Below are 12,781 nucleotides of genomic sequence, written 5' to 3' on the forward strand. Positions count from 1 at the left end.
TTAGCATCATTATAATCCAAGGGTATATTCTGTATTATTTTCATCTTATAAAAAGACAAAAATAGAAGCATAGAGAAATACCTTCTTTAAGGTCACAGCATGAAAAAGCTCCCTCTGCTATATTAAATTTGCTATGTCTTTTATTTTTTAATTTTTAATTAACATATAATGTATTATTAGCCCCAGGGGTACAGGTCTGTGAATCGCCAGGTTTAAACACTTCACAGCACTCACCGTAGCACATACCCTCCCTATAATCCAACCACCCTCTCCCTACCTCCCCCTCAACCCCGAAACCCTCAGTTTGTTTTGTGAGATTAAGAGTCTCTTATGGTTTGTCTCCCTCCCAATCCCATCTTGTTTCATTTTTTCCCTCCCTACCTCCCAAATTCCCCACGTTGCCTCTCAAATTCCTCGTAACAGGGAGATCATGATAACTGTCTTTCTCTGACTGACTTATTTTGCTCAGCATAATACCCTCTAGTTCCTCCACGTCGTCCCAAATGACAAGATTTCATTTCTTTTGATGGCTTAAATTTGCTATGTCTTTTCAAATTACAACATGATGAACCTCTTCTGTCTCTAGCCTGCAGAGATCCAATTTCATCACTAATTACCTGCATTATTTGTATTACACATTTGTATAGTCCATTACATTCAAGAGAAATGATCTTATATTTACTTAGTGTGCCTCTTTCATGCTAGATACTACCTATCTGTTAGGTTTTCTTAATTCCTCATAACACTCACTCTAGGTATAATTTCCCTCCCTATTCCCCTCCCTGCCAGAGATTGAGACAAAGAAATTCAGTAAACTACTTAAGGTCACGTAGCCAGTAAGTGCCGAGCCATGATCTGAACTAAGGTCATAGGTTGTTTAAAAAAAAGTATCACTCTATGGGTAAAGGGTTTAAGAAAAGGGAACATTTACTGAATATTACTGTGTTGTATTATAATCTTTGAATGCCACATCTCTGAATCTTCTCAGCAGAAGGAGATGTTATTCTTATTTTACAGAGAAGGAAACCAACATTCAGGGAAATAAATAACTTGACTGAAGTAAAAAAATTAATACATGACAGAATTATGATTTGAACTCAGATCTGATTTCAGTGCCGTTTCCATACTACCATGAATCAAGCATTTATCACTGTTAACTTTCTGGGTTTCATGTAACTTATCTCCTCCAAAAGACCTTAAACTTCTGAAGGCTAAGGACCAGGTCTCCGCTATTTTGTCTGTCCTATAGCACGTAGCGCTGTATCGATCTAGATATGACAGCTGATCTGAACACTGTTCCATTCTCCACATTATAAGAGGATGACTCATTTTAGAAGTACCAGTTTCTTCAAGTCACCTCCCCAGTTAAGATTCCGTAACGCTTCCCTAATACCCCCCACAACAAATTTAAAACTCCAGAATCTGATTATTCTCACTTTTTTACTAAGACATAACGTATATTGAGTATGTAAAGTGTATTAATCTGAAATACACAGCTCTATTCAACTTTTTGCATACATACATACCCATGTAACTACCAAGCAATAACTGACACCTCCCCCAAGGTAACTACTATTTTGCCTTATATATAAGCATTGATTAATTTTGCCTTTCTTTAACTTCATATAAATGGACTCATACAGCATATTCTCTTTTGCTGTGTTAGTATTTCACTGTGTCAACAGATTAGTTTATCTACTCTCCTGAGATGAGATGCAGGAGTCGTCTGCAGTTTGGGGTTATTATGAATAAAACTGCTATGGCCATTTTTATCCAAACAGTTTTTAAAGGGGTTAAAGAAATTTACATACTCGCCAATGTGAGAGGAAAAAAGGGTAAGAGAGTTTCAGTTGTACTGCATTCCTCCTAATACCTGACATTCTATTTTTAATTTTAGTCATTTTGGTATGTAATTATATCTCACTGTGGTTTTAATGTGCCTTTCCCAGTTTTTAACCCACTGAGCCTCCTAGGCACCCCTCTTTCCCAGTTTTTAAAGGCTCCCTATAACTTCACCAAATCTTAACTTCCCATCATAGATCCCACACTCCATTCAGGCTAGTCTGTGTCTCTCTTTACTGTCCACTGAAGGCATTCAGCTCACTATCACTTTCATAATTTTGTCGTCTCCTCTGTTTGTGGATCCCAATCCTACTCCCATTTTACAGCTCAGGGCAGGATACCCCTCCCCCAGAAAGTTTTCACCACGAACTGTTCCGTTCTCTGAACACTTCTGGCATAAAAATTTAACGGAATGCTTAGAGCCATTTATGTTTCTCTAAGGTCTCCCCCTGCAACTAGATTTAATCAGTAGGGACAGTAACTAGGTCTTAGATGTAGCCCAACAAGCCCTAAAAGAACCATATTAAATCAAAAGTTCTTAAATCAAAAGTTCTCCAGTGATTGGTGTGAAATTTGAATTTAGAGGCTTTGAACTGGACTTCTGCTCTCTTTAAAAACATTCTGATCATTAAGGCTTTACTCACAGGTACAGGCAATGTTTTCCTATACTCCCAACATGTAGAGTTTGGTGGTGAAGCCAAACACACCAGCTCCAGTCCATTTCTGACAGACCATGGATTCACACCTGCCACAAGCTGATTATACAAGTAATTCATCACCTATCAATTCTACTTATCATTAAGGACTGTTCTCTCTCTCCTCCAGTTAAGGGATGAACAATGGCTCCTCTTGTTATTTTCTCATTTCATAGACTAGAATTTGGAGAATTCTCTATTAGGATGAAGTAATCTCCAAACTTGGTCCTTCTACATTTTAAGGTATACTAAACCTGGATAAGATTAGGGGGGCCAAACCTACCTATGTTGCAGTCATTCTTGGAAGCAGTGGAGCTATTTTATTTTTAAAATTATGTCCTACTCAGGGTACCTGGATGGCTCAGTGGGTTAAAGCCTCTGCCTTTGGCTCAGGTCAGGATCCCAGAGTCCTTGGATAGAGCCCCGCATCCGGCTCTCTGCTCAGTGGAGAGCATGGTTCCCCCCACCCCCGCGCCTGCCTTTCTGCCTACTTGTGATCTCTGTCAAATAAATAAATAAAATCTTAAAAAATAAAAAAATAAAATAACATCCTACTAATTCTTTTTTTTTTTAAGATTTTACTTATTTATTTGACAGACAGAGATTATAAGTAGGCAGAGAGGCAAGCAGAGAGAGGAAGGGAAGCAGGCTCCCCGCCAAGCAAAGAGCCTGATATGGGGCTCGATCCCAGGACTCTGGGATCATGGCCTGAGCTGAAGGCAGAGGCTTTAACCCACTGAGCCACCCAGGCGCCCCCGTCCTACTAATTCTATGGGCTCTTTCCATCCTGTGGTCTCAACCAAGGAAGATGACATATCTCAGAGAATGACCTGTGCCAAATCCCAAAGGTACCCTAAAAGCAGGCAAAAGGAAATGCTCAGAGGACAAAACAAAGCTACAGCCTATAAGAAACACCACTCTTCCCCTTCCTCTCCTTGGACCACCTACTCTGGAGAACTCTATTGTCCTTAAACTGACAGAACCCACATTCTTCCTCCACTTTACGCTCCTTTCCCTTCAGAAATCTCTGCTCGTGCCTTTGTTTTAGAGAATCACCAGATAATCTGTGTCTCTCCTATCCCCATCTATTACTTTCACCCCAAAAGACCTCTTAACAAGCTTAGTTTTGAGTACTTCTGAGCTTACTTGAGTGGTTGATTTCAGAAGCCAGGACTTTCTCCAGATTGATCTGGAGGGAAATTTATTAGAGAACCCCAGCCCCGTCTGACTTCGTCACTCATCAGGAACACACACACATGAGATCTCTCAGTCTGCATTTGTATTTCATCATCAAAAACTGACATTGCTACGTATTTACTTCTTTTCATCATCCCCACTGCATTCCTGGCCTCCAAAAGCCTTGGGATAGACTGAAACCTATGTACTGACCAAAGCTAGAATGTGACAGCAATTAAAATAACAGAAATTAACAGAGTTACATGCCTGCCTACAACATGAGGCCAATAATTAAGGATAAAGAGCTTAATTGATGGCTTATAATAGAAGACAAAGCATGATTCTGCTATCTTAACAGAAGCAGATTAACCAACAGAAGAGGTTATGCTTGCCTTTCATTTTGTTATGTTCTGTTTTCCAAGAGAGAATGTTCTTTACTGATATTTACTATAAGAGCCTGAACAGCTGGTGCTTAAACCACCCTTCTCTTAATGCTCTATCATTCTCAGGTTGGTTTCTAAGACCAAAGGGGCAGCGCATCTTATTAGCAACTGTCACTGAGCTACTCTAACCATGGATTAATGAACTGTTTGTGATTCGCATGGACTACAGAATCCTTCGTATTTGCTCAGCACCAAGGTCACAAATGGCAACCTTAGGAATCTGTCATCATGAGGATGACACCATCCCTGGTAACCATGCTCAAGACAGTAACAGTGAAAGTGTACATTTAGAACACGCTTAGACAAGGAAGGTTTCATAAACCTAAATGATGAGCATTTTTAAAAGTTTTTATTTTAATTCCAGTTAACATACAGTGTTCTATTAGTCTCAGGTGTACAATATAGTGATTCAACACTTCCATACATTATCCTGTGGTCATAATGACAAGTGCACTCCTTAATCCCCCATCACTTATTTCACCCACCCCCCTCCCCTCTGGTAGTCATCACATTGTTAAATGATGTGTACTACCAACTAGTATTTGTCACATGTGTATGGCTAGGGCCAGGCCTAATGAAGATGAAGACAACTAGGTCAATTTCTGTTTACTTTAAACACATTTTAAATATAAATATAAGTGTTTTATACTATAATTTACATAGTACTTACTGTCCATTTGGCTCTATCTAAAGAAATAATGTTAAATCATTTCTCCCTTCTCCCTAAAAATGCCTTAGTGGAAATTCATTTTTACCATCTAAATAGATTCTATGGTGAATCCATTTGCAAGATAAATGCTTATGCCCTAATGCATATGTTTTGTAAGTCTGAATTCTTACTAAAGATGCCTATAAGGCATGAATGAGGATAAGAGTACCATCTTTCTCTTGAATTTTAGTAAAACTATAATTTGAGACATGTTGCTTTGTTTTATATTGTTTGTTTACCATAATTATAAATAAACCAAAGTCATTCACATTTAGGTCAGTGTGTAACCCTCTGGAAAAAATATTTGGTTCCAACCCAACTAACAATAGTTAAATAAGCTCTAACATAAAAAAATTTTTTTCCAAAGTATAATCTCCAGAGGCCCTGATACTCTATCTTCTTGATAAGAGGCCTGGCTGTTCTAAAATAACATTCTCTGTTCTCAAAGGTACAAAACTGACAAGAGAGCTTTAGACAGCCAGGTCTGCTCTCTGGTGGTTAACCTGGGAGTGTCACCTGCTTCTCACAGGATGCACCTGGCATTCAGGACAAAAGAAAAATACCAGGCATTGAACACAAGTCACTGCACACAACTGAATAAAGTAAGACTATAACCATATTCCTCAGAATATAGGTACATATTGAAAACCACAATTAGTCTATTTAGGGAAATATATTTTTGACTTCAACTGAAATTACCCAGTGTCCATCCCAGAACTTCTGTTTTTCCCTTCTTTATTTTTCTCCATAGCACTAACCTTCTGGCACATGATATTTTTTATATATTTTATTCATCTCTCTCTATTAGAAAAGTAAACTATATGACGGCAGGAATTCCTGTCTGTTCTGTTCACTGCTAAATCCCCAATGCCTGGCTAGACACTACTAGGTAAATGTGTTAAGAAATATTTACTGGATGAGATGACTTGTAATTGTGATTTTGGATTAAACTTAGTGTCAGAACCAACCCCATAAAAAAAGGTATTAAGAGAGAGCCAAGGGAATGGATTCAGGGAATACAGGCTTTCCAAAATGCTAGAAAGCTGAAGGCAGAGAGATCTATGTGTCAGTGCTACCAGGGAACTGATTCTGTTTTTCTCTCACTTCTCAGCCAATTAATGAGGTAATCCTTATGATTCTCACTACAGATTAAAAAACAATGAAAACGACAACAAAACCCCAGGAGAATCCAATGTTTGCAATTATTTCCTTAAGTACAGATTGGTAGAGAATGTGGTCTTAAAACTGTGACATGAGGGGGGAGGAGTCAAGATGGCGGAGAAGTAGCAAGCTGAGACTGCTTCAGCTAGCCGGAGATCAGCTAGATAGCTTATCTAAAGATTGCAAACACCTGAAAATCCATCGGCAGATCGAAGAGAAGAAGAACAGCAATTCTGGAAACAGAAAAACAACCACTTTCTGAAAGGTAGGACCGGCGGAGAAGTGAATCCAAAGCGACGGGAAGATAGACCCCGGGGGGAGGGGCCGGCTCCCGGCAAGCGGCGGAGCAACCGCGCACAAAATCAGGACTTTTAAAAGTCTGCTCCGCGGAGGGACATCGCTCCAGAGGCTAAACCGGAGCGAAGCCCACGCGGGGTCAGCGTGGCCTCAGGTCCCGCAGGGTCACAGAAGGATCGGGGGTGTCTGAGTGTCGCAGAGCTTGCGGGTATTGGAACGGGAAAGCCGGCTACAGAGACAGAGCCGACAGTAAGCTCGCAGCTCCGTGTTACCTTGAACCGGTCGCAGGCTCGGTGAGCTCGGAGCGCGGCCGGAGGTCAGGCAGACGGGAGTAACTGGGCGCTGTTCTCTGAGGGCGCACTGAGGAGTGGGGCCCTGGGCTCTCGGCTCCTCCGGGCCGGAGACCAGGAGGCCGCCATTTGTATTCCCGTCCTCTGGAACTCTACGGAAAGCGCTCAGGGAACAAAAGCTCCTGAAAGCAAACCCGAGCGGATTACTCACCCCGGCCCCGGGTAAGGGCGGTGTAATTCCGCCTGGGGCAAAGACACTTGAAAATCACTACAACAGGCCCCTCCCCCAGAAGATCAACAAGAAATCCAGCCGAGACCAAGCTCACCTACCAAGGAGTGCGGTTTCAATACCAAGGAGAGCAGCAGAATTCCAGAGGAGGAGAAAGCCAAGCACGGAACTCATGGCTTTTTTCCTGTGATTTTTTTTAGTCTTGCAGTTAATTTAATTTTTTCTTTTTCATTTTTTTTTTTTTTTTTTTCTCGCCTTCGGGTAAAATTTTTTTTTTTTAACTGTTACCTTTTTCTTTTTTAACGATTTTTTACTAGTTTATCTAATATATATATATATTTTTTTACATTTTTCTTAGGTGTTTTCTTTTTTAAAAAAAAATTCTTTTCTTTTTTTTTTTTTTTTTTTTTCTTTTTTCTTTCTTCCTTTTTGAACCTCTTTTTATCCCCTTTCTCCCCACTCACGATTTTGGATCTCTTCTAATTTGGCTAAAGCATATTTTCCTGGGGTTGTTGCCACCCTTTTAGTATTTTACTTGCCCCTTCATTTACTCTTATCTGGACAAAATGACAAGACGTAAAAATTCACCACAAAAAAAAGAACAAGAGGCAGTACCGAAGGCTAGGGACCTAATCAATACAGACATCGGTAATATGTCAGATCTAGAGTTCAGAATGACAATTCTCAAGGTTCTAGCCGGGCTCGAAAAAGGCATGGAAGATATTAGAGAAACCCTCTCGAGAGATATAAAAGCCCTTTCTGGAGAAATAAAAGAACTAAAATCTAACCAAGTTGAAATCAAAAAAGCTATTAATGAGGTGCAATCAAAAATGGAGGCTCTCACTGCTAGGATAAATGAGGCAGAAGAAAGAATTAGTGATATAGAAGACCAAATGACAGAGAATAAAGAAGCTGATCAAAAGAGGGACAAACAGCTACTGGACCACGAGGGGAGAATTCGAGAAATAAGTGACACCATAAGACGAAACAACATTAGAATAATTGGGATTCCAGAAGAAGAAGAAAGTGAGAGGGGAGCAGAAGGTATACTGGAGAGAATTATTGGGGAGAATTTCCCCAATATGGCAAAGGGAACAAGCATCAAAATTCAGGAGGTTCAGAGAATGCCCCTCAAAATAAATAAGAATAGGCCCACACCCCGTCACATAATAGTAAAATTTACAAGTCTCAATGACAAAGAGAAAATCCTGAAAGCAGCCCGGGAAAAGAAGTCTGTAACATACAATGGTAAAAATATTAGATTGGCAGCTGACTTATCCACAGAGACCTGGCAGGCCAGAAAGAGCTGGCATGATATTTTCAGAGCACTAAACGAGAAAAACATGCAGCCAAGAATACTATATCCAGCTAGGCTATCATTGAAAATAGAAGGAGAGATTAAAAGCTTCCAGGACAAACAACAACTGAAAGAATTTGCAAATACCAAACCAGCTCTACAGGAAATATTGAAAGGGGTCCTCTAAGCAAAGAGAGAGCCTACAAGTGGTAGATCAGAAAGGAACAGAGACCATATACAGTAACAGTCACCTTACAGGCAATACAATGGCACTAAATTCATATCTCTCAATAGTTACCCTGAATGTGAATGGGCTAAATGCCCCTGTCAAAAGACACAGGGTATCAGAATGGATAAAAAAACAAAACCCATCTATATGTTGCCTCCAAGAAACACATTTTAAGCCCGAAGACACCTCCAGATTTAAAGTGAGGGGGTGGAAAAGAATTTACCATGCTAATGGACATCAGAAGAAAGCAGGAGTGGCAATCCTTATATCAGATCAATTAGATTTTAAGCCAAAGACTGTAATAAGAGATGAGGAAGGACACTATATCATACTCAAAGGGTCTGTCCAACAAGAAGATTTAACAATTTTAAATATCTATGCCCCCAACGTGGGAGCAGCCAACTATATAAACCAATTAATAACAAAATCAAAGAAACACATAAACAACAATACAATAATAGTAGGGGACTTTAATATTCCCCTCACTGAAATGGACAGGTCATCCAAGCAAAAGATCAGCAAGGAAATAAAGGCCTTAAATGACACACTGGACCAGATGGACATCACAGATATATTCAGAATATTTCATCCCAAAGCAACAGAATACACATTCTTCTCTAGTGCACATGGTACATTCTCCAGAATAGATCACATCCTCGGTCCTAAATCAGGACTCAACCGGTATCAAAAGATTGGGATCATTCCCTGCATATTTTCAGACCACAATGCTCTAAAGCTAGAACTCAACCACAAAAGGAAGTTTGGAAAGAACCCAAATACATGGAGACTAAACAGTATCCTTCTAAAGAATGAATGGGTCAACCGGGAAATTAAAGAAGAATTGAAAAAAATCATGGAAACAAATGATAATGAAAATACAACGGTTCAAAATCTGTGGGACACAACAAAGGCAGTCCTGAGAGGAAAATATATAGCGGTACAAGCCTTTCTCAAGAAACAAGAAAGGTCTCAGGTACACAACCTAACCCTACACCTAAAGGAGCTGGAGAAGGAACAAGAAAGAAACCCTAAGCCCAGCAGGAGAAGAGAAATCATAAAGATCAGAGCAGAAATCAATGAAATAGAAACCAAAAAAACAATAGAACAAATCAACGAAACTAGGAGCTGGTTCTTTGAAAGAATTAATAAAATTGATAAACCCCTGGCCCGACTTATCAAAAAGAAAAGAGAAAGGACCCAAATAAATAAAATAATGAATGAAAGAGGAGAGATCACAACTAACACCAAGGAAATACAAACTATTATAAGAACATACTATGAGCAACTCTACGGCAATAAATTTGACAATCTGGAAGAAATGGATGCATTCCTAGAAACATATAAACTACCACAACTGAACCATGAAGAAATAGAAAGCCTGAACAGACCCATAACCAGTAAGGAGATTGAAACAGTCATTAAAAATCTCCAAACAAACAAAAGCCCAGGGCCAGACGGCTTCCCGGGGGAATTCTACCAAACATTTAAAGAAGAACTAATTCCTATTCTCCTGAAACTGTTCCAAAAAATAGAAATGGAAGGAAAACTTCCAAACTCATTTTATGAGGCCAGCATCACCTTGATCCCAAAACCAGACAAGGATCCCACCAAAAAAGAGAGCTATAGACCGATATCCTTGATGAACACAGATGCGAAAATACTCAACAAAATACTAGCCAATCGGATTCAACAGTACATTAAAAAGATTATTCACCACGACCAAGTGGGATTTATTCCAGGGCTGCAAGGTTGGTTCAACATCCGCAAATCAGTCAATGTGATACAACACATCAATAAAAGTAAGAACAAGAACCATATGATACTCTCAATAGATGCTGAAAAAGCATTTGACAAAGTACAACATCCCTTCCTGATCAAAACTCTTCAAAGTGTAGGGATAGAGGGCACATACCTCAATATCATCAAAGCCATCTATGAAAAACCCACCGCAAATATCATTCTCAATGGAGAAAAACTGAAAGCTTTTCCGCTAAGGTCAGGAACACGGCAGGGATGTCCATTATCACCACTGCTATTCAACATCGTACTAGAGGTCCTAGCCTCAGCAATCAGACAACAAAAGGAAATTAAAGGCATCCAAATCGGCAAAGAAGAAGTCAAATTATCACTCTTCGCAGATGATATGATACTATATGTGGAAAACCCAAAAGACTCCACTCCAAAACTGCTAGAACTTATACAGGAATTCAGTAAAGTGTCAGGATATAAAATCAATGCACAGAAATCAGTTGCATTTCTCTACACCAACAGCAAGACAGAAGAAAGAGATATTAAGGAGTCAATCCCATTTACAATTGCATCCAAAACCATAAGATACCTAGGAATAAACCTAACCAAAGAGACACAGAATCTATACTCAGAAAACTATAAAGTACTCATGAAAGAAATTGAGGAAGACACAAAGAAATGGAAAAATGTTCCATGCTCCTGGATTGGAAGAATAAATATTGTGAAAATGTCTATGCTACCTAAAGCAATCTACACATTTAATGCAATTCCTATCAAAGTACCATCCATCTTTTTCAAAGAAATGGAACAAATAATTCTAAAATTTATATGGAACCAGAAAAGACCTCGAATAGCCAAAGGGATATTGAAAAAGAAAGCCAACGTTGGTGGCATCACAATTCCGGACTTCAAGCTCTATTACAAAGCTGTCATCATCAAGACAGCATGGTACTGGCACAAAAACAGACACATAGATCAATGGAACAGAATAGAGAGCCCAGAAATAGACCCTCAACTCTATGGTCAACTAATCTTCGACAAAGCAGGAAAGAATGTCCAATGGAAAAAAGACAGCCTTTTCAATAAATGGTGCTGGGAAAATTGGACAGCCACATGCAGAAAAATGAAATTGGACCATTTCCTTACACCACACACAAAAATAGACTCAAAATGGATGAAGGACCTCAATGTACGAAAGGAATCCATCAAAATCCTTGAGGAGAACACGGGCAGCAACCTCTTCGACCTCTGCCGCAGCAACATCTTCCTAGGAACAACGCAAAAGGCAAGGGAAGCAAGGGAAAAAATGAACTACTGGGATTTCATCAAGATCAAAAGCTTTTGCACAGCAAAGGAAACAGTTAACAAAATCAAAAGACAACTGACAGAATGGGAGAAGATATTTGCAAACGACATATCAGATAAAGGACTAGTGTCCAGAATCTATAAAGAACTTAGCAAACTCAACACCCAAAGAACAAATAATCCAATCAAGAAATGGGCAGAAGACATGAACAGACATTTCTGCAAAGAAGACATCCAGATGGCCAACAGACACATGAAAAAGTGCTCCATATCACTTGGCATCAGGGAAATACAAATCAAAACCACAATGAGATATCACCTCACACCAGTCAGAATGGCTAAAATCAACAAGTCAGGAAATGACAGATGCTGGCGAGGATGCGGAGAAAGGGGAACCCTCCTACACTGTTGGTGGGAATGCAAGCTGGTGCAGCCACTCTGGAAAACAGCATGGAGGTTCCTCAAAATGTTGAAAATAGAACTGCCCTATGACCCAGCAATTGCACTATTGGGTATTTACCCTAAAGATACAAATGTAGTGATCCAAAGGGACACATGCACCCGAATGTTTATAGCAGCAATGTCCACAATAGCCAAACTATGGAAAGAACCTAGATGTCCATCAACAGATGAATGGATCAAGAAGATGTGGTATATATACACAATGGAATACTATGCAGCCATCAAAAGAAATGAAATCTTGCCATTTGCGACAACATGGATGGAACTAGAGCGTATCATGCTTAGCGAAATAAGTCAAGCAGAGAAAGACAACTATCATATGATCTCCCTGATATGAGGAAGTGGTGATGCAACATGGAGGCTTAAGTGGGTAGAAGAATAAATGAAACAAGATGGGATTGGGAGGGAGACAAACCATAAGTGACTCTTAATCTCACAAAACAAACTGAGGGTTGCCGGGGGGAGGGGGTTGGGGAGAAGGGGGTGGGATTATGGACATTGGGGAGGGTATGTGATTTGGTGAGTGCTGTGAAGTGTGTAAACCTGGTGATTCACAGACCTGGGGATAAAAATATATGTATATAAAAAATATATGTTTATAAAAAATAAAAAAAAAAAAATATAAAAATAAAAGAACTGTAATTTAAAAAAAAAAAAAAAAAAAAAAAAAAAAAAAAAAAAAAACTGTGACATGAGCCAAACATAAGAGGGCAGTAGTGTGCCAAAAACTGATGTTGGAGAAGGATTCACGGAGATCCTTCCCTTGCTGGGAAACTTGGGGAGTAAAGGGAAACTTCGCTGCCATAGGCCACAACTATACCTGCCTCCTGTGGCCACCTGGCTTCTATGGGTCCATCTCCTTGGCTAATTAAAATTACTGGGAGTTGGGGCACCCAG

General features: G+C 39.6%; 1 protein-coding gene across 1 annotated transcript in view; it reads right to left on the reverse strand.

The window, feature by feature from the left end:
* The window catches only part of BLMH (bleomycin hydrolase), a 54,546-nt gene that overhangs the window by 23,185 nt on the left and 18,580 nt on the right, over nt 1-12,781 (reverse strand). The window lies entirely within an intron of this gene.

This window comes from Mustela lutreola, chromosome 15 (genome assembly GCF_030435805.1).
Source record: "Mustela lutreola isolate mMusLut2 chromosome 15, mMusLut2.pri, whole genome shotgun sequence".
Lineage (NCBI taxonomy): Eukaryota > Metazoa > Chordata > Mammalia > Carnivora > Mustelidae > Mustela > Mustela lutreola.